Here is a 19,199-nt window from a genome sequence, read left to right as displayed (position 1 = left end):
CGCCGATCTTTTTCCCAGGACGTCTTTTGTGCGTTCTGGAGACTGAGACTCTAAGACTGAGACATTTTTATCACAGTTACTTTCATATTTTAAGAACAATTATATTGATAACAAGGATAATTTGGGACTTATCCTAGCCTAATAGGGTCGGATACAATATTTTTTGTAATTGAAAGGCAATAAAATCAGAAAACCATCAGTAAAGACATATGACAACATGCTATTTATCAGTTTACTAGTAGTTTATTTCTTGTCTTAGGAAAAGGCCAAGACGATTATCCTGTGTCCCATAATTTTATCATTTCTTCAACGTAAAGTGACATGTTTCTATGAATGTTCATCAACGCCAGACTATTCGAACGAGAGTCCTTCATTGATTACATCGACAAAGTTTTGAGTCTTCGCAGAACACTGCATCTGCGTTCACACGACCATAAACTAAAAGGTAAACTTAAAATCAGTTCAAAAATTGCAATTATATTCGGAAAATAGTTTTTTTTTTTTGTTTTACAAATTCAAAACCCTTCCTGGAGAGACATAGGTGTTTTTATGTTTTGATTAATATGTTTCCATCTACCGTTTTTGCAATAACTTCAGTTTCAAATTGACTTGCCATAGGAAGGTTTTTTAAAATGTTTGTTTGAGTTTTCCTTCATTCCTTTAATTATACTACTAAAGTCCTCATGATGTCCAGGTAACAAATACACTCCTTCTAAAAGCTCTTCTAATTCTTCCGGGAAACGAGAATAAATGTGTTGGATAATGTGGACTGAAAATGGATAAAAGTGATTTATTTTGAAATGATCCAACACTGATGTATTTTCACCGGTATTAGCTCTGTCAACCAATGATATGTGGCTTCCCTGGCACTATTTGTATTTGTTGGGCAATTTGTGCTGTCCTTTCTTAGGTATTTTCAAATGAATCATGTTTCGATATGATTGATTTCATAATATTTACTAGATTAGCAGCTTCGCTGTGCGCCCGTAATTAGTCACAAGATTTAAGATTGTAAATTTACGGACAAGGGCCTTATGAAGGCTAACATATATTGTGTAACACAAGCGACGACAATGAACACAAAGCTCTTAATTGATCTAATAAAACTTGATGCGTCAGCACATGACTGACCGTATGACTCGTCCATTACGTCACTGACAGCTTCATAAATATGCTCATAATGAACGAGTAGGGTCTTATGGAGTCGATCCTAGATAACTACCTGGTATCAGAAAGTGTTGGTAGGGTATGTCGCTTCGACGCACTTTCGAATAAGGCAGTTCCATATTCGTCTTCCGCCTCACTGTCTGGTGCACCTGCTAATAAATCTGACACTACACCTTCCGCTGAGATTAGTTTTACATTTTGCATAGTTCTGGAAAAAGAAAGCTAGTTCCTGGAACGTATTCGTGAAATTTTGAATCTGCGGAACATTATTGCATGACGACACAACTACAAGATTTAAGATAAGAAACGACTTTTAAAGTGTGTAAAATATTTGGCATGCAGATAAAGATTGGTAATCCGAGTTGAAAGCCCCAGCCCTGACCACTCATTGTCGATACACCTTCAAAACTTTAGCGAGGTCCAGGTTCCATAGCTTTGTGCTTTCAACTGATTTATTAGTTATAGTTTCTGCATTTGGTTTGGGTAATTCGACGAAACCAATAAAATCTTCAAGAATTACCTTGTCTACAATGTATTTGCAATGATTTGCAAACATTCATTTGCTCAATGACGCTTTCATCAGCCGTTTCGTCAGCCATGATGCTGAGAAACTTTGCATAATATTTGACTACGTATGTAATCTGCAATACATGTTATTACTTCATTTTGAACCTCCGGCGAAGTGAACTACGCATTTTTGGGACAACTTTTCAGATGTTTAGAAAGATGTCCACCATTTTTGTATGTTAACAAGTAAAATGTGATGTATATAATTCTTCATGCGGATCAAGCCTCGCCTTACCTAAATGATGTCTTGAGGCAAATGATATTCTGAAATATTATATATATTCAAATGATATTAATATACTTTTTTAACTTTTATAACATAAGAGTTTCATCAGTGTGATAGACATATTTTTGACATTTTTTGGCTCCTCAAATTTTAACCGATGCCTCAGTGTGGCTACGGCGCTGTCATATTTAAAATATCAGCAACGTTCCTCGAACTTCGAATTAAAGAACTGCGTCTTAGTGGTCAAACTGAGCATAAAAACTCTTTCATTACAGTAGAGGAATAAATCAGTGATGACTGGGGGGTTTTATTCTGTAGGAATACCAAGTAATTGTTTATATGTTTTATTGTCTAATTAATTATATATGTTACTAGTATCTAACAGAAACCGTAGCGCTCCACTAATCAGATCACAACTCTACAAGGTGTATTTATAAAATTCACCGTTTGCAGTAAATGCTTTAATATCGTTGGATATCATATAAGTTCTCTATAAAAATTGTCTTAAGTTAAAGCTACCAGTTCTGCTATGTTGGTATAGATTCGAAAAATCATATTTGTATATATAATATAGTATATATATAATATATAAAATGACCTTTTAAGAAGATTAATTTCATATATTTCTTGAGTGTAAGATGTAAATTCATTGTTATTCTACTATAGTCTCTTGTAAGTCTATATAGAGTGGCATTGTGCATATATATATAGTATCTCTAAACATTTATACTAATTGTACATACCTGTGTGTTTAAGCGATGTACACTATTGAGTCTTATATTAAAAATAAATGAAAAATATGGTTAAATTCATTTTGTAGTAACTGTCTTATATAATGATAATGCTATTCGAAGCTTCGTCTGCAGGAGTTGAAATATAATTTGTATGAAAATTAGCTGTATATTTTCGAAGTGAGAACTTGGGTGTAAAACGAAATGAGGAAGGGTGTAATTCAAAAAGTTTTATGTGAGATTTTATAGTTTATTATTCTTGTTACACAAAGTAAGAGAACTCGACACCATTTTTAGGATAGTCTTCATTTGACTGAGTTTTATTTTCAGAGAGACATATTTCAAAGTTTAAACTTGAAGGAATTCTATTTTTGAACCTTTAGAGAAACTGTTCCTGATTCTTTTTTCATCAATAATTGTAAGTTATGATAGGATCGGCCGGTTGACCATACTTATATTCTTTACAATTACAACTGCCTGAGACATTAATCTCTATGACAGCCCGCCCGTTTAGCTCAGTAGATAGAGCGTTGGTCTACGGTTCGAGGGGTCCTGAGTTCGATCCTCGGGCGGGGCTTATGTTCTCCGTGACTATTTGATACACGACATTGTGTCCTCCACCTTTGAATCATGTGGGGAAGTTGGCAGTTACTTGCGGAGAACAGGTTTGTACTGGCACAGAATCCAGGAACACTGGATAGGTTAACTGCCCGCCGTTACATGACTGAAAAACTGTTGAATAATGGCCAAAACAAACCAACAAATAATTTCTATGACAAAATTCAAGACAATCTTATTGCATATTGAATATTAAATCTTCCAAATTCTTAAAATATTTAGGATTAGAACTAACTACAGTTTTGTCTCTAACAATACTAGGTAAACCAATAAATTCTAGCCCTTTATTTAAGAAAAATTATCTGAGGAAGTCGCGTTCTTAATCAGGTTCAGAAATGAATATGTGGCCCGAGAAAATGTTGCGTGTAGCATTGAATCAGAGACGCATTTTCATAAAATGAATGTGTATGTATAACAATCTGGACCAAATTTCTGTAACGAAGAAACAGCTAACGAGGTTAAACCTGATAACGTAGCATTTTAGAATAATATTGCAATCAGCGGCTGTCATTCAATGCTAACGTTTGATGTATCCATTTGTCGAACACCATGCAAACGAGTTTTGCGTCTTCTTGGGGAAATAGAGGAGAATATATCAATTTCCCGATTCTTTATAAATATGCCCATCGTGATAGATTTTATCATTTAGCGGAAAACCATATTCTGCGTTCATGCATGAACAAACGAAATAAAATGTCACTCGCCTTACCTGCCACTAAACCCAACATTGCAATATCATCGACAAATGTTGTTGACTTGCGACAAAAATAGAAGAATTGATGTATACCAGTCGATATATCACTCATATTCAGTGTCACATTCTAGTAAATGTGTTTTCTCTTCACTGTTTTCACACATTATTTCAAAATAAACTATTGGTTGCCGTAATGACGTGACGTTTAAGACCTTTCATTATCTATGTATCTGGAAAGTAGATCCGAGGAAGCACCGAGGAGAAGGCAAACAGTGAAAATTGCAGACTCGGTTTGATTGAGTCTGTTCATTAGCAGTAATGAAAAATGCAACACTGCGCACGCCCCCCCCCCCCCCCCCCCCCCCCCCCCCCCAGCACAGGCTTTAGCAGAATTCAATCTTCAAATCTAAATGAGTTGAGATCAATTATCCCGAAGACCCAGAAAATCAAACTTTCTCGTGAATAGGTTTAGGAATTCTGATCCACATGCATGTTTAAAAATATCTTTTTCAAAAGATTTTTGTCTTTCTATTTTCGATGTAGTACAATTTTAAAAAGTAAGGTACAACATGTTAATAAATATTGGATGAAATTTTGATATATTGACATTCAATGGTATACCTTTTATTTTTTTATATTTTCATCGCATCAATTAAGAATTGAATCTGGCCGTTATGGCGCTAACAGGGTTGATCATAACCAAAGATATTGTTTATTGTGTAACAGCGGCGATATAGAAGATGAGTACCATTTTATTATTAAATGTCCAGTATATGACACTATTAGGAAATTGTATATCAAGCCATATTATTATCGTCGACCTAGTGTATACAAATTTACTCAACTAATGCATAATACTCAACGTTCGGATTTATTGAAGCTTAGGAAATTTATTTATAATGCTTTCATATTACGAAAAGGTCTTTCTGTAGCTATCCAGTAGGAGTTTAATATAATATTCTACTGACATTACCTTCATGTTTACAAACATCATGATCTGCTGATGTATATAGTTTATTTATATCTATAGCCGGAGCTATGGTTACTTTGTCATGCAATCGCACCAGTGCTGCATATATTCACTTAAGGTACCTCTCTTTTGTCATACTGCGGCATATTTTAGCATTTTGTAGTTATTTACACTCTTCGTAACTCTTCATGCCTTGTTTTTATTGTGTTTTTTTTTCTTCAAGGCATGTTTAGGTATTATGTATCCGTGCTTGTTCTCCGTTTGTCGCACGCGCCTGGTTATCCTTACATTTTCGTTTCGGTAAGGCCTATCGCATTTCTATATTTTCTTTCTTAGTTATTTTATATGTGTGTACCTATTAGTATAGTTAATCATTATCACTCGATATACTATTGCATTTGTATTCTGTCACAGTATAATACTCGGCAATTTTATCAGCATAGCACCGATAATGATAGACACATGTTTTGTCTTAATTATTTCACTGGTTACTTATCTAGGTGAATATCAATGCTAGTATTGTACCCATAGCTCCGACGACAACAATTTTCCATCTGCTTTGCATTCATATATTGTACACTTCAAGTAAATATCATACGTTACTGTTGCTATTTTAGTTCACCCTCTATAAGCACATGTATTTATTTCACTATCTGATTTTGTTCACCGTCATTAGTGACACATTAATATACTCTATACTGATGCTTTGTAACGAGAAACATTATATTGTTTAAGTTACTGGAAATAAAGAATATGTTCTGTTCTGTTCTTACTTTTAATATGAAAGTGTCCATGCTTTTGAGTTGCAATATTCTCTGACCTTACTGACCCTTTATTATGTATCTTCTCAATTATTTTTGTGATTTAAACTCTTCAGTTTTTTTTTTATTTATGAGTGTTTCTAATGTTAGACATTTTTTCTTGTGTTCTTATTTATTGACGTTTTAGAGTAATTTCCATTTCCTCTATTTATGGACCCCGAAACAGAGCTTAAAGCTAATAAGAAACAATCAAAAGAGATTAGAGATTACCCAAATAATTATATGTAACAGCTGTTTACTATTACACTTGAATGGAAAGATTTAGCTATGGCTATTTGATCTTTACCCTTGAGTTAATTTAAAATTATATTATACATGTAGAACATGGTTACGATGTTATTAACGTGTGCTACGATTTGCTTTTCAAAATACACATTAAACACGTATACCCTTACATTAACAATTTATTTAAGGAGAACATTGAATTGCGTAGTTGAAGAGTTTTGTCATCAGTTATCAGCTAATATTCAGGAATAACGGAGGATATGACACTAAATCTGATAAAAGCATGTTTTTCTTGTGTATGTTGTTTCGTGCTACTAGCTACAATTATACTGAAAGGTACTCTTTTCTTTAATTTGCATTATGCCTCTTTCAATCGTTCATGCATTTTTATAGAATAAACTAATGTCAGTTAAAATAAAGTATGATACGTTTTTTGGATCCTTACACATTTCTGATATATTCTGTCTTAATCGACTGATAATAATATTGCCCTTGACTTCAACACTTTAATATTGATTTAGTTGACAACGTTTCCCCGTAAGTATTACAAGGACCAATAATGATGAAGCTGACCCTTATTTGATATTCGTTCTCATGACGACTATAGGACAGTGCAATATGTTGTTAAGTTGACACCGGTTGTTTCAGTAAAGCTATTGATGCTGTCAGTTCTATGTGCAGGAATTCTACCTTCTAGACACTTAAGAGAAAGCGGCTAAATAGTATCAATGAATGTCAAAAACATCACTAATGTTTGTATACTTGCAGACTGCAACAACTTCTCATCTCTGATCTTAACATTAAGAATGTTTGAATTCATATGATTGTTGTAATTTATATATTTTTTGAAATATGCATAATAAACAAGGGTATTAACTTATTTCAAAGGTGAATATTTTCTATGTTTAGCAAAGCGCGATCACCGCTCAAGAGCTAATTCTCTTATTAGTTTTATGTGGATATTCGGAAACCAGTTTTCTCTTTCGAAAGTAATATTGGAATTTAATCACAATTGAAATTTTTTCACTACCAGTAGCCTTTTTTTCTTTATGTTCAGATGAAATAGTGTGCAATTTGGGCACCACACTGACTACTACACCAAAACATATCAGCAGCGCCACTAAGTCGTCAACACTTTACTCGAAAGGGAAATCGACGCTAGTGTTTGGTAAAAGCTTCAGAGCATACATATTTTCTGCTATAAAGCATTCTGCTCAAACGTTTTCAGCATTTTCAGGAAAAAAAGGACAACATATCCAAACTACGTCAGAACGTATTGTAATAACCGGATGGATCTTGAAAGGAAACATATCGTTGAGTGATCTGCAATTATTTTGCTGCTTTTATAATGTCGATGGTAGTATTTCGACAGTAAAAGCTGACATACGTAAAACACATTTTGAAAGCAAACTAAGTGTTTTCAATGCCTTACAATGCGTGTGCAAAGTACAGTCTGCTGTAAGCCCTGTGATAAAAGTTTCAATCAAAGAAAGTGACAGCGCATGCCCAAATACTGTTACTCATTATGTGCATGTAGATGCCATCCAGCAACGCCAAATCGACGGAATTGCATTGTGTGCTAAGGTCCTATATGATAAATTAAACGCAAGCATTTTAATAGAATGGTTTGAGGCACAACGGTGGCTAGGAGTTGATAAGATATTCTGTTACATAAATAAAGATTTAAACAATGATGCAAAGAATGTCATCAAGTACTACGAAGAATCAGGACTTTCAAAGGCTGCTTCGTTTGAAGTACCAGAAATTGGTAAGTCGGGTTATTTTCAGAATATCTTCAATCATAACAAAAAAATAGCACTAAAGTGAAAATAGCTAATTACTATCTCATAAAAGATAAAAATCAACTGATGCTTTTCTCATAACTCTTATACTTCTAACCTTCCATTCTATAAGATGTGGACTATTTTATGATGAGAAGTAGTAGGGTGTTACAGGGTATTTACATTTTCCATTACTAATAGCTAAATTAAAGATATATATTTCAAAACGTATTTCTTTGGGAACGGGAGATTGAATTCTTCCAATGATTAATAAAGAATCGAACAAAACATGAACAATGTAAATGACTCATTGGGTCATAGAAAATAACAGGTTACTTTCTTTGATAAAGGGTTCCTCAGACGAGGCTAGATATGGTTCTGGAAGGAGCGAGGCTACCCAAGTTCCTTCCGGACCGTATCTAGCCGAGTCTGAGAAATCCCTTTCTCAAAACACAGTTACCTGTTATTCTAGTTATCATGGCAAAATTTATTAACAACTTTTATCCTACCAGCATGTGAAATAAAGGGCAAAATGTAAGGGTAGAATAAATTTATCTGTTTTGCCGGACTTCTTTTTTTAATTTCTTTTTTCAAAATGAAGCCATCTTGTTTTTGAGAATAACAGCTAAAAGACATTTTTATGCAATTATTTTTATAAACGTGTTCGTATAAGGTACGTTAGACCATGTCACTAATGTATAGCGTATATCCACCGTATTTGCAATTACCAAAAGGTTTTTATAACAGAAACGCTCGTAGAAAACGGTAAATGACTCATGTAAAGCGTTTTTTCAGGAGTTTACCTCTCTGCACTTACGTCAAGGAATATTGCTTCTGGAATGGAATGTCATTGAATAAATTCATAGAGGAAACTGTTATGCCTATTTTTTTTCTGCCAAACGGCGTTATGGCGTTTGTATTTAAGTAACGTCTAACGTTTGCTTGGTGAAAATGAGTATCCGTTTTGCAACTGAGCTTCGGATATAAATTCACTTGGCAGCAATTTATATTATTATTTCATGTTCAGCAGAACAGATATGTCGGTGTAAAAAAACAAGATTAGCCCTTGTTTTTCCGCTTTTATTTTATAATCTTTGGGATTTTAAAGACCTATTTCAGTGCTGTATGAGGGCGTATTAATTTCTAAATGCATCTGATATCATTGGACTTTATCGTTTACACAGTGTAAAGTGTTCTCAAGCCACTGACTGCGAAAGACTGCTTTTCTCAGAGAGGCTTCATCAGGCAGTTTTATAGTAATGGCATGATAAATCATATACCAGTCTAAGTCAGATTAATGCAATTCTAAGTCTAAATGATTTTATAGACACCTTTCCCAGGCATCTCGCCGACAAAAAGAAAATATCATGGACGGACGCAGGCGTACCACTGCTTGACTATCAGGAGCGAATGCATGAGTACAAATATGCAATCTGCCTAGACCATGATGAAATTCTTATTCCAGAAAATATAACACTTAAGGACTCGCTTAAAAGATATTTGGTAATATATTTAAAACTTCAATAGTATACACTTTTTACGCGATAAGACATTATCCTACATATCCAATAAATATTAAACATTCTATAACATAAATGGACATAATCATGTCGAAGGCACAGTGAAACAAAATTGTACTATTCGACAAGTGCAAAAGTTTTTGCGGCAATCTGGCGTTTAAATTATGTTTATTTTATATGTTATATGTTTCACTCATTCTTAAATCAGCACCAGAAAATAATTACCGAGTTCATAATTTCTTCTAAACGGAGTTGTAAAATATTCAGGATTATTTTCGAGAAAATAAAATAGCTCAGTTAATAAATTGGATTTAATTACTTTAAATGATTATGTTTAAATTTGTCTGTACCGATATTTACATTTTATTAATTGATATATCTTTATCTCTTCTTCAATCTGAATGATATAATAAGTAATAAACATTTTAGTACCTACACACTGTTTTGCAAATTCATTTATAATAATCATACATTGATAAATGCATACTGTTTGCAAGGTCTGTTATAATAGTCATACATTGATAAATAAGCTTTTAGATAAAGGATACTTTTTATAAGTGCTTTGTACCGCCTTGATATGTGCATAGTCATTTTTGTTGTTTATTTTGTTGTTTATCACACATGTTATAAAGTGATTCGTAGGTGTTGTATTATTGTAAATGAACATTATGAATTATGTTACCGTAATATATAAAATACGTGGAACTAATCTATATGTTTTACATTTCCAAAGGCAGAAAAATTTCTGTCAAACAAGACGCTTGCTTTGATGTTTTTCCAAACAATGGTTCACGTAACATCATGGGATGAAATCAATCCGAATCATCCTTTGTTTATTGGAAGACTGGCAAACAGTACTCTCGCATTGTGGGACAGAAAAAAGTATGCTTTCCGACCTGAAGGCTGTAGCCCTGGTTCATGCTCATCACACCGCTGCGGTGTTCGCAGTGGCTACAAGTAAGTAATTGTATGATTGCAACAGACGAGTTTTTACTTTTAGCATTTTTGTAAAAGGAGTTTCTACTTTCACAATTTGTAGTTGTAAAGTGTCACAAAGGATTATTAATGGATCAAGACAACTTGCTAAAAGATTAGGAACTATATCTTGTTAAATTTAGGTAGGTAATACGTGAAACGGATATAAGTACCGCATATTTCTAAAACATTTACCGCTTCTTTTCAATTTTTTAACGCACATGAAAGCTTAAATTGTTAAGTATCAGTGGCAGAATTGTTTCACTACCAAGAGGATTTAGGTTTATGACGTAAACTGTTTCCACAGGAGTCTTTCAACGGATTATATACGCTCAGAGCACCTACACACCCCTTAAAAATATTATCTATTCCATTCGAAAACCTGTGGACTTATTCATTCACCAATCAAAACGTAGAGTTTTAATCAGCTGTCAAATAACCTTCAATTAGATATTTACAGGAAGTTAATTTAAAATTCAATCCCGGCCTGTGGCCAGAATCAACCAGCGGTTAGTTAACAGTCGGTTTCACTTTCGAAAAACTAAGTCCTAGCAATTATGATGACAATATTTTCTGCGAATTTAATTCAAATCTATGTTCTGACTAGAATCTTTGTAAATCGGCTAAGAAATATGACATTTAGAGTGGTAATAGGGAGGTCGTGACCTAAGTTTGGATCTAACTTGTTTTCGTCAGAATGTTTGTCTATACAATATCTAACGAACCAAATCTAAATTTGATCTAGTAGTGAGTGTAACCTCTGTACTGTTTACAATGTTTTCATATGATTGTAACAAGAAACATTATATTTCATTGTATTGACCAGTTTTGAAACGTACATAGATTTTACAAAATAATTTTGGCCAAGTTCCATGAAGATAAGGTTGCAAATGTGGTATCCATAGTGTATTTCAGTCTCTAGACCAAACATATATTTTATAAAAGATAATAGGTAAGGGTAGATTTCTCGGAGGCACAGGGCAGCAAAAACACAGCCCCAGAGCCAGGCATTTGCATAGTAGGCCCACAACAAAAAGAAGCTGTAATGGAAAAATATTTCAGACGGGTTGTGTCCAACTGTGTTCCTTTCTTCGTTTTATCCTCGTGTGTTGGCTTTGTGTGTGTGCGCGCGTTTGTGTGTGTGTTTGTGGTGTGCACGTCTGCGTGCTGTAGGTTTCGTTTTGGGGAGGCTGCGATTTTGGTACGTGGCATTCCCTGTTTGATATTTGTCTTTTTTGGTTTTTTTTTGCTTCAAACATCCAACAAGTACATATTAATTTATGCTATATATTGATGGAGGGGAAGGAAATGGTAAGGGGTAATGGGTCGTAGAGGAATCCAAAGGGGAAAGTTGAACAAGGACAAATATACAAGGGAATGCAATGTTCTTTAAAAACAGTCGCACTACAACGTAAACCACAATAGCGAAGACACTCGTGTACCAAAGATAAACACACAACTACGATCAACTGAATAACATAGAAAAACGAACAAGCAACACATAAGAAAACAGTAGGGCACCGTTATAGACTCACAAGCATACAAACGCACCCACACAAGTAGGAAAAAGCAATCAAGTACCGTCTTAGGATTCGGCTGCCAAAACAAAGGGGAGCCACGAAAACTTACTAAAACTAAAGGGGGAGGGGATACAAAACCACCTTTAAAAGTTTAAGTTTGATATTGCAAAAATCGATTTTTTTCATTTGTTAGGCATACGCTTTGATCCAAGATCACCCATTTACCTAGATTTCATTCATGCAAACAATCTTGATCAAGTTACAACTTAGACCTACAATATGTTTTGATATTTCACATAAAACAGTTTCGAACTTGAACTAAGTTCTATACAAAGCTATTTTCAACTAGACTAGCTTTTGAATCCGTTAAGAAAGTGATGCTATGATTTGACCTAGTGACCTTATTTTTGACCATTTACAGCGATGGGTCATTCTCAAACAAAGCTAAGATCTGATTCATCCCAAGTTTCAACCCTCCCGCATAGCTAATTAGGGATTGGCAAAACCTTAAGATTTTTGTTTGGGATCATTACTTCAGTCCCCCAGTCAAGACAGCATGATAGAAAACATTGTGTTTGAAATCATTTGTCCTCCACCCCTACTTCATGTGAACAAGCTTGTATTTACTTGCAGAGATTTAAAGAACAGGCTTGAACTGATGTAGAATCCTGATACTTTAACTGCCAGCTGTTACATAACCGATATACTGTTGAAAACATGGCACTGACACAAGACACATCACATCCAGAATACTAGCAGTAAATTGTTGATTATGCACGACAAAGAAATGTTGTACTTTTACAATGTTTCTAGATGATTAAAAATGACTGTCTCCTAATCTGTATACTATTGTCTCCTTACTATTTAAGATAAATCAAAATGGACGGTAAGCTTAAGATTGGTGTTAGACCAGTATAACATACTAAAGACGGTGATAAATTGTTCTTTCTTGTGTGAACGGAAATAAATGAAACTGAACGTGTATGTAATATATTTGTGCGTTTATTTTAAGAATATATGCGGTCATTTCAGTTTTATTTGCGTCGAATGTAACTTTATATGCTGCGCTTTTAATATTGTATACAGTGTTTTTAATTTTGTCTGCGGATTTTATTGTATATCTGGTGCATTTTTATGTGTAAACGATGATTTTAAATTTTTGATTGATATGCGACGTTTAAAATAGAATAAAATGTGCTTTTAACATGATATTACGTGCTGTCTATCTATATCGCGTACTTGAAACTGCTTTTGAATTGTTGGTTTTGCAATTTCGTGCGCTGTTTAGGATGCATACTAGCACTTTTCTGCATTATATGTGGCGCTTGGTGTTTTTAACTGTGTATGAATGTTTCAAGTTTTATTGGTCCTTCTTTCATTTTGCGTATTCGTTACCTTACATTATTCAGAAGAGTCATCAAATTTGTTAATGCAATGAGATGTTTTTATTTATTAACAACAGCTTTGCTTGACATACCGATGTATATTCCTTACAAAGTAAAATATGCAGGTAGTTGTTAAACTTTACATGTAACATTATTTAAGCATAGTTTTAACCACTTTTTTGAAATATGCAGTCGGTAAATCTACCTTCAAATTAGAATTAATGCTTGTGCTCTTGTAGCCTGGTGTTCTGCATTACAGTATCAATTTGGTACACCATGTACCAGTGTTTCCTTTTTGTATTTAGACAACACTTGAGGCAGTTGAAACCTCTTTTCTTTCAGATCAGAATTCGTAGCGGATAATTCAGCAATCATTCACCATTTTCGTTCCTGTCGAGGCAACAACAACTGGAATAATTCACGTTCGCCGAAGCCTCTAGACTTATTTATAGAACAATCAGAAGGAAAAATGTGTTCAAATTTCAAAAGACTTAGATCATATACAACGGAAAGATTAGCTGATCAGATAAAACATAATGTAAGGAAAGTTCGATCATTACTAAGGCTTGATTAATTGATTGATGATTTAGAACCATCTTCAAGGGTGCGTCAATCTTTTTGTACATATACAAAATTGAAGAAATCTTTTCCTCTCTTGTAAAAGATTTGCACGAACATGAAACATAATTCAGAATAGTTTCCTACGACATACAAGTAGAAAATGAAAATTATGAATGATGGTATTATAAGACACATAAAATATACAAACAAAAATATTGTGTATACCATTTCTCTTGTGTGCATGTGAGTATTTTTTCTAAACCATTTATAGTAAAAACTGACGATAAAATGTTAGACCTAATATCATCATGTTGCAGTTGTTTTCTTCATTATAGGTACAAGTTTTCTTTTATGAGGTTTGGACAAAGGGAGTGAAAGTTTGTCTTGCAGCTTTCTTAGTTGTGCTCTTAAAAATAGGCCGTTGGCGCTCTTTGTTGAGTACATTGGTGTGCCTTAGATTTACCATAATTTATGTTTTTTTATTAATATGATCTGGTATTTTTCACTTAAGTTAGTCTTTCTCAGCGGGGAATGATTCTATTTACATCGTATTTTCTAACTTGTTGAAAATAGGGTAAGTGCGAGGTTGACATGTCCTACACACGTTTAAACCCCAAGTTTCCTTTTAAATAGGTTATTGACCGTTTCAAGACAGTGTCCCTATTTTTAACTTTCTGTCCGTCTTGTATTTTGTGTTGCGTATGTCATCTTGTTTGTTGTTAGCGTTTTCCATCTTTCTCCTCACTCCCCTACCTCCTCTCCCATCCTTTCGTCTGGCATTTGTGCTCTCTTGTATTATATCTCTTTTATTATGAAGAAGGTATCGTGTACAACTTAATTTAGGCTGCCGGAATCCTTATGCGGTGCCCGATTTTTGTTATTTCATGTTTGATTGTGTGCTTGTGCGTCTCGGACTGTTCCCTACAGTGCTGTTGTGTCTCACTTGTCTGTTTGGTTATCTATGTGTGTGTGTGTGTTTCTCTTTGTACGCAAGTGTCTTCGCTTCTGTGGTTTACGCTGTAGGGTAACTGTGATTAAGGAACGTTGCATTCCCTTTTAAATATTCATCCTTGTTCCGATTTTCCCTTCAAACCTCCCCCTTTCTACCCTTAACCCTTCCTTCCCATTTTTCTATATTTTCCATAAAATTAAAATGTACTTGTTAGATTTTCGAAGCAAACAGTCTTTAATATTTTTCCGTTACAGGTTTTTTTTTGTTGTTGGCCTACTATTCAAATGCGGGGCTTTGAGGCTGTGTTTGTGGTGCTTTGTGCTTGCTAGACATCTACCCTTACCTATAAACTTTTGTAAAAAAAGAATAGAAAAACAAGTACCTGAAGTCGAACATTTGTAACGTGTGTTTAAAAGATTTTTGATAACATCACCAGTATTCTTAATAGACCAATACACCCGAGTTCACATAAACCGTAGAGTAATACGTCTGCACGTTGTCTTTTATCACAGATAGACAAAAAGTCAGAAAAAAGAAAACTATTTATCGTAGTGCATAAGGTTGAATAAGCAATGAATTTACCTATATATTGGATTTTCCAATCTTGTTGCAGAAGGTACCGCAGCAGCTAAGGTCGCTGACATCAAACCACTTGCCCCTTACTGATATGGGTTCAAACCTTACTCGGGACGTGGAATTCTTCATGTAAAGAAGCCATACAGCTGGCTTATTTTACTAAATTTTATTATCGTAATTCTGATTTAGTTTTAAAATTCAATAGTAATTTAAAGACACTTCTGCGAGAAGGTATTTCTAAACCCGTTTTTTATGGGGATGTGGTTTACAAACTTCGTAAGATCTTGGGTCATGGTAATTTTCCAAATGTATTTGGAAAGATTATCAAACGTTTTATTAAAAGAGGTTACGACCCAACTGTTTTGAGACATACCGCATGTTTAGTGTTCAACCCGTTTACAGTTGGACACTACGCTTCCCTCTTTGATTGCGTCTGACGGAAGAGGGGGAGGACTCTATGATGAGCAGTTTTTAAATCCTACCAGGACTGAACTGTTTTGATATTTGTCTTCTGGCCTGTTTCGTCGGACCCTTAAGGGTGTTTCTCTTGTTGCTCTGCCTTCTGAAAAGGCATTGAGTACATACGTTTTTGGTTCTTAAGGTTTGCTTTTTATATATTTATACACGAGCATTTTTGTGTTTTACATGCCATGCCTTTTTGTTTCCATTACGTGTGTTAGAGATTCACCTGGAGGGGATTACTTTTATTTACACTGTCCAATGTCTTTGGAACATGGTGGGGGTAAGAGTGAGGTTGGGTGCGCACCATTAACCAGTTTAAGCTCCCCAGTGGTGTTTTTTTTTGCCACTGACCGTTCCAAGGCGGTGCCCCACTGTGTTCCTTTGTTTGTTCGTTTTGTCCTTGTGTGTTGACTTTGTGTGCGCGCGTGTGTGTATGCTTATTATTCGTCTTGTCCTTGTGTTGGCTTTGAGTGTGTGTGTGTTGTTCGTTTTGTCCTGATGTGTAAGCTTTGAGTGTGTGTGTGTGTGTGTGTGTGTGTGTGTGGTGCGCGCGTTTGCGTGCTGGGGGGTTCGTTTTGGGGAGGCTGCGCTTTTGGTGCGTGGCATTCCCTGTTTGATATTTTTCTTTGTTTTTATTGAAGATCGGTTGTCCTACCCAGGTGTCCGCCTGTCTTTCCGACACCACTTAAGAATAGTCATTCACAGGGTTATTTCAGAAAGACATGATTTGAAGTTTAAACACGAAGAAATTCTATATTTTGGACCTTTTAAGAAAGTAGCAACTGTTTTCATTCTTTTATTATGCAATACCAACTAAACGTAATTAATTAAGTAGTGGTTAACTTACATTGTTCAGAACAGTCATCAAATTTGTTAATGCAATGAAATGTTTTTATTTATTAACAACGATTTTGTTTGAAAACTTTATAAACTCTCATAATATAATGAACAAGTAGAATGTTGTATTAACAACTACACTTACACTAGTCAGTTTGTGTGACCTTATTAATTAATTTTGTATTTGTTATTGTTGCCAATGTTGTGTGCCTCACAACTGAAAGCGGAAATGATTTCGATTCGGAAATAGTCCGCTGTAAATAACATTGTTTAATAACTGTCCATTCAAATTAATAATTTTCAGATATTGAAGACACATTTTTAAGAATTTGATCGTGATAAAAACTATACATAATACTCATGGATACCTGTTATATTCCGTAGTGTGGTACCATACTAATTTTTAGTAGTATAGTGGTCCTTTAGGGCACCTTACGTGCGCTCTAAGTGCAATCTTCAGCAAATTTGAACAAAATGTGTTTGTTCACAAGTCTTTGGCCAAGTTCGTTTACTGGCCAAATCGTCCCAGGTTTTTCGGAATTATGGCCCTTGAATTACTGAAAATTGGCCTTTTTACTTTTGTCCGCGCTCTAAGCCGAACATTTTTCATCCGATCTTCACCAAACTTGAACAAAATGTGTTTGGCCTTAACTCCTCGGCCAAGTTTGATAACTAGCCAAATCGGCCCAGGCACTTTGGAATTATGGCCCTTGAATTACTGAAAATCGGCCTTTGAACTCCTGTCCGCGCTCTAAGTCGAACAGTTCTCACACAATCTTCACCAAACTTGAACCAAATGTTTTTGACCATAACTCCTCAGCCAAGTTAATTAAGTAGCCAAATCGCCGAGGAACTTCAGATTTATAGCCCTTGAATTACCAAAAATGAGCTTTTTTACTCTTCAAAGGTATATTTGTAGTGAGTAAAGTGTAAGTAAAAACAGACTTACAATTTAAATGATTAGGCAGTTGTGGGAGACATGCGCTTTTCTCAAAAGCAGCTCTAGTATTTATACTGAAATTTGTATTTACAGTAGAGCAAAATTAACAGTAAAATGAGGACAGCACAATCATCTATTAGACTGGCACTTTGAGAGTGAATGAAATTTAACTGGTTCCGTAACAGATGCTTTGATGTTACATTTTCTAACCACCGGTGAAATAATTGGTGAAAGCAATACTTTGAAATTATTGTTGCAAAACGCAGTGTTTGTTTTAGTCCTAGAATAAGCTGAATGTAATGGTAAATGATCACCGGCCTCAGTATTATAGGTAGTCAAGCGTTTACTGGACACATTTCGTCCATATTATAATTACCTTTGACTTTATATTTGTTTTTGAAAGTCAAACACGAGATCAACATGTAGAAACAGTCGGCGACCCACGCATCCACAGCCGGGCATACAAAATGCTCAATGTTTCATTGGAATTAGACAGTCACACTTACACAAGGCACTAATTATCTGCTGTTTTGACTATATAAAATAAAATGTAATGGTAGTTATCAAGGAAGCACGGAGCATCGCGAGACACTACAATTTATTAAGGGGGGGGGGGGGGGGGGGGGTCCAATATACATACAATTACTTTACTGAATTTTACAATGAAGTACACCAGTATTGAGGAGATCTGGAACAATAAATAGAAGTTAGAACTTAAATTCTCTCTAGAATCATGGATATATTGAACTCTAATTCCTCACCCATCACATCTTCAATCCTTTCCTGTAAATATTACCCATTATTCATTATCCCATACCTATTAACCATAACCTATTATCGGTTATCCCTTCCAAACCTCTTGTCTCTTACCGACTATTACTAACCCCACCCTTATCCATAACCCCATCACCCACTTAACGTTATTTCTATGTACATTTTAATTATATGCAAATAACATAAACGGGGCGCAAGGAATAGCTAAAAAGATGGTGGTGTTGGAGAAAAGTGGAAAAAAAGCAAAGATGGATCTTGCATGGGGAAATGCGCTTTACTAAAACGCAGTATCCCTACATAGCAAACCACATCAGCGCAAACACGCACGTACACAAGCTAAACGCACATAAACACACGTACATGCACGCGCGCGCGCACACACACACACACACACACACACACACACACACACACACACACAAGTTCATATTAGGTGTGAGAAGACCAGAAACGGCCAAACTCTGATCGTCGTAATCGTCCAATATGTCGTGACGAAAATCTAATTTTGTTACATGCGGTAGTACTAACTTACATAAACTATGGTGTTTTGGGACTGCGATATAAGTGCAGGAAAAATGTTTCTTAGAAAACCTTGATACCGCTCAAAAGTTACTGCGAAGTTAAACATGTATATACAAATCTCAAGGCCAGACCAAACTTATTTAACTAAGCATTATGTGACATACTAATCATCGACAATATTTGCGAACCGGCAATACAAGTCAGGTATTAAACCTGTTTATTGAGAGTCATTATTAACAAAGACATATTATGTATAATTTATCGCTTTGTTAAATATACTGTATCGGACAGCTGGAACACCGACAGTAGTCTCTAATATACAATGTCGATCTCAGTGTATGTGAATACCGGATAATAAATGTGAATCAAACCCTG

Source organism: Mercenaria mercenaria, chromosome 7 (assembly GCF_021730395.1).
Source record: "Mercenaria mercenaria strain notata chromosome 7, MADL_Memer_1, whole genome shotgun sequence".
NCBI classification, from domain to species: Eukaryota; Metazoa; Mollusca; class Bivalvia; order Venerida; family Veneridae; genus Mercenaria; species Mercenaria mercenaria.
The sequence above is the reverse complement of the archived record's forward strand: the minus strand, read 5'-3'. Positions refer to the sequence as shown.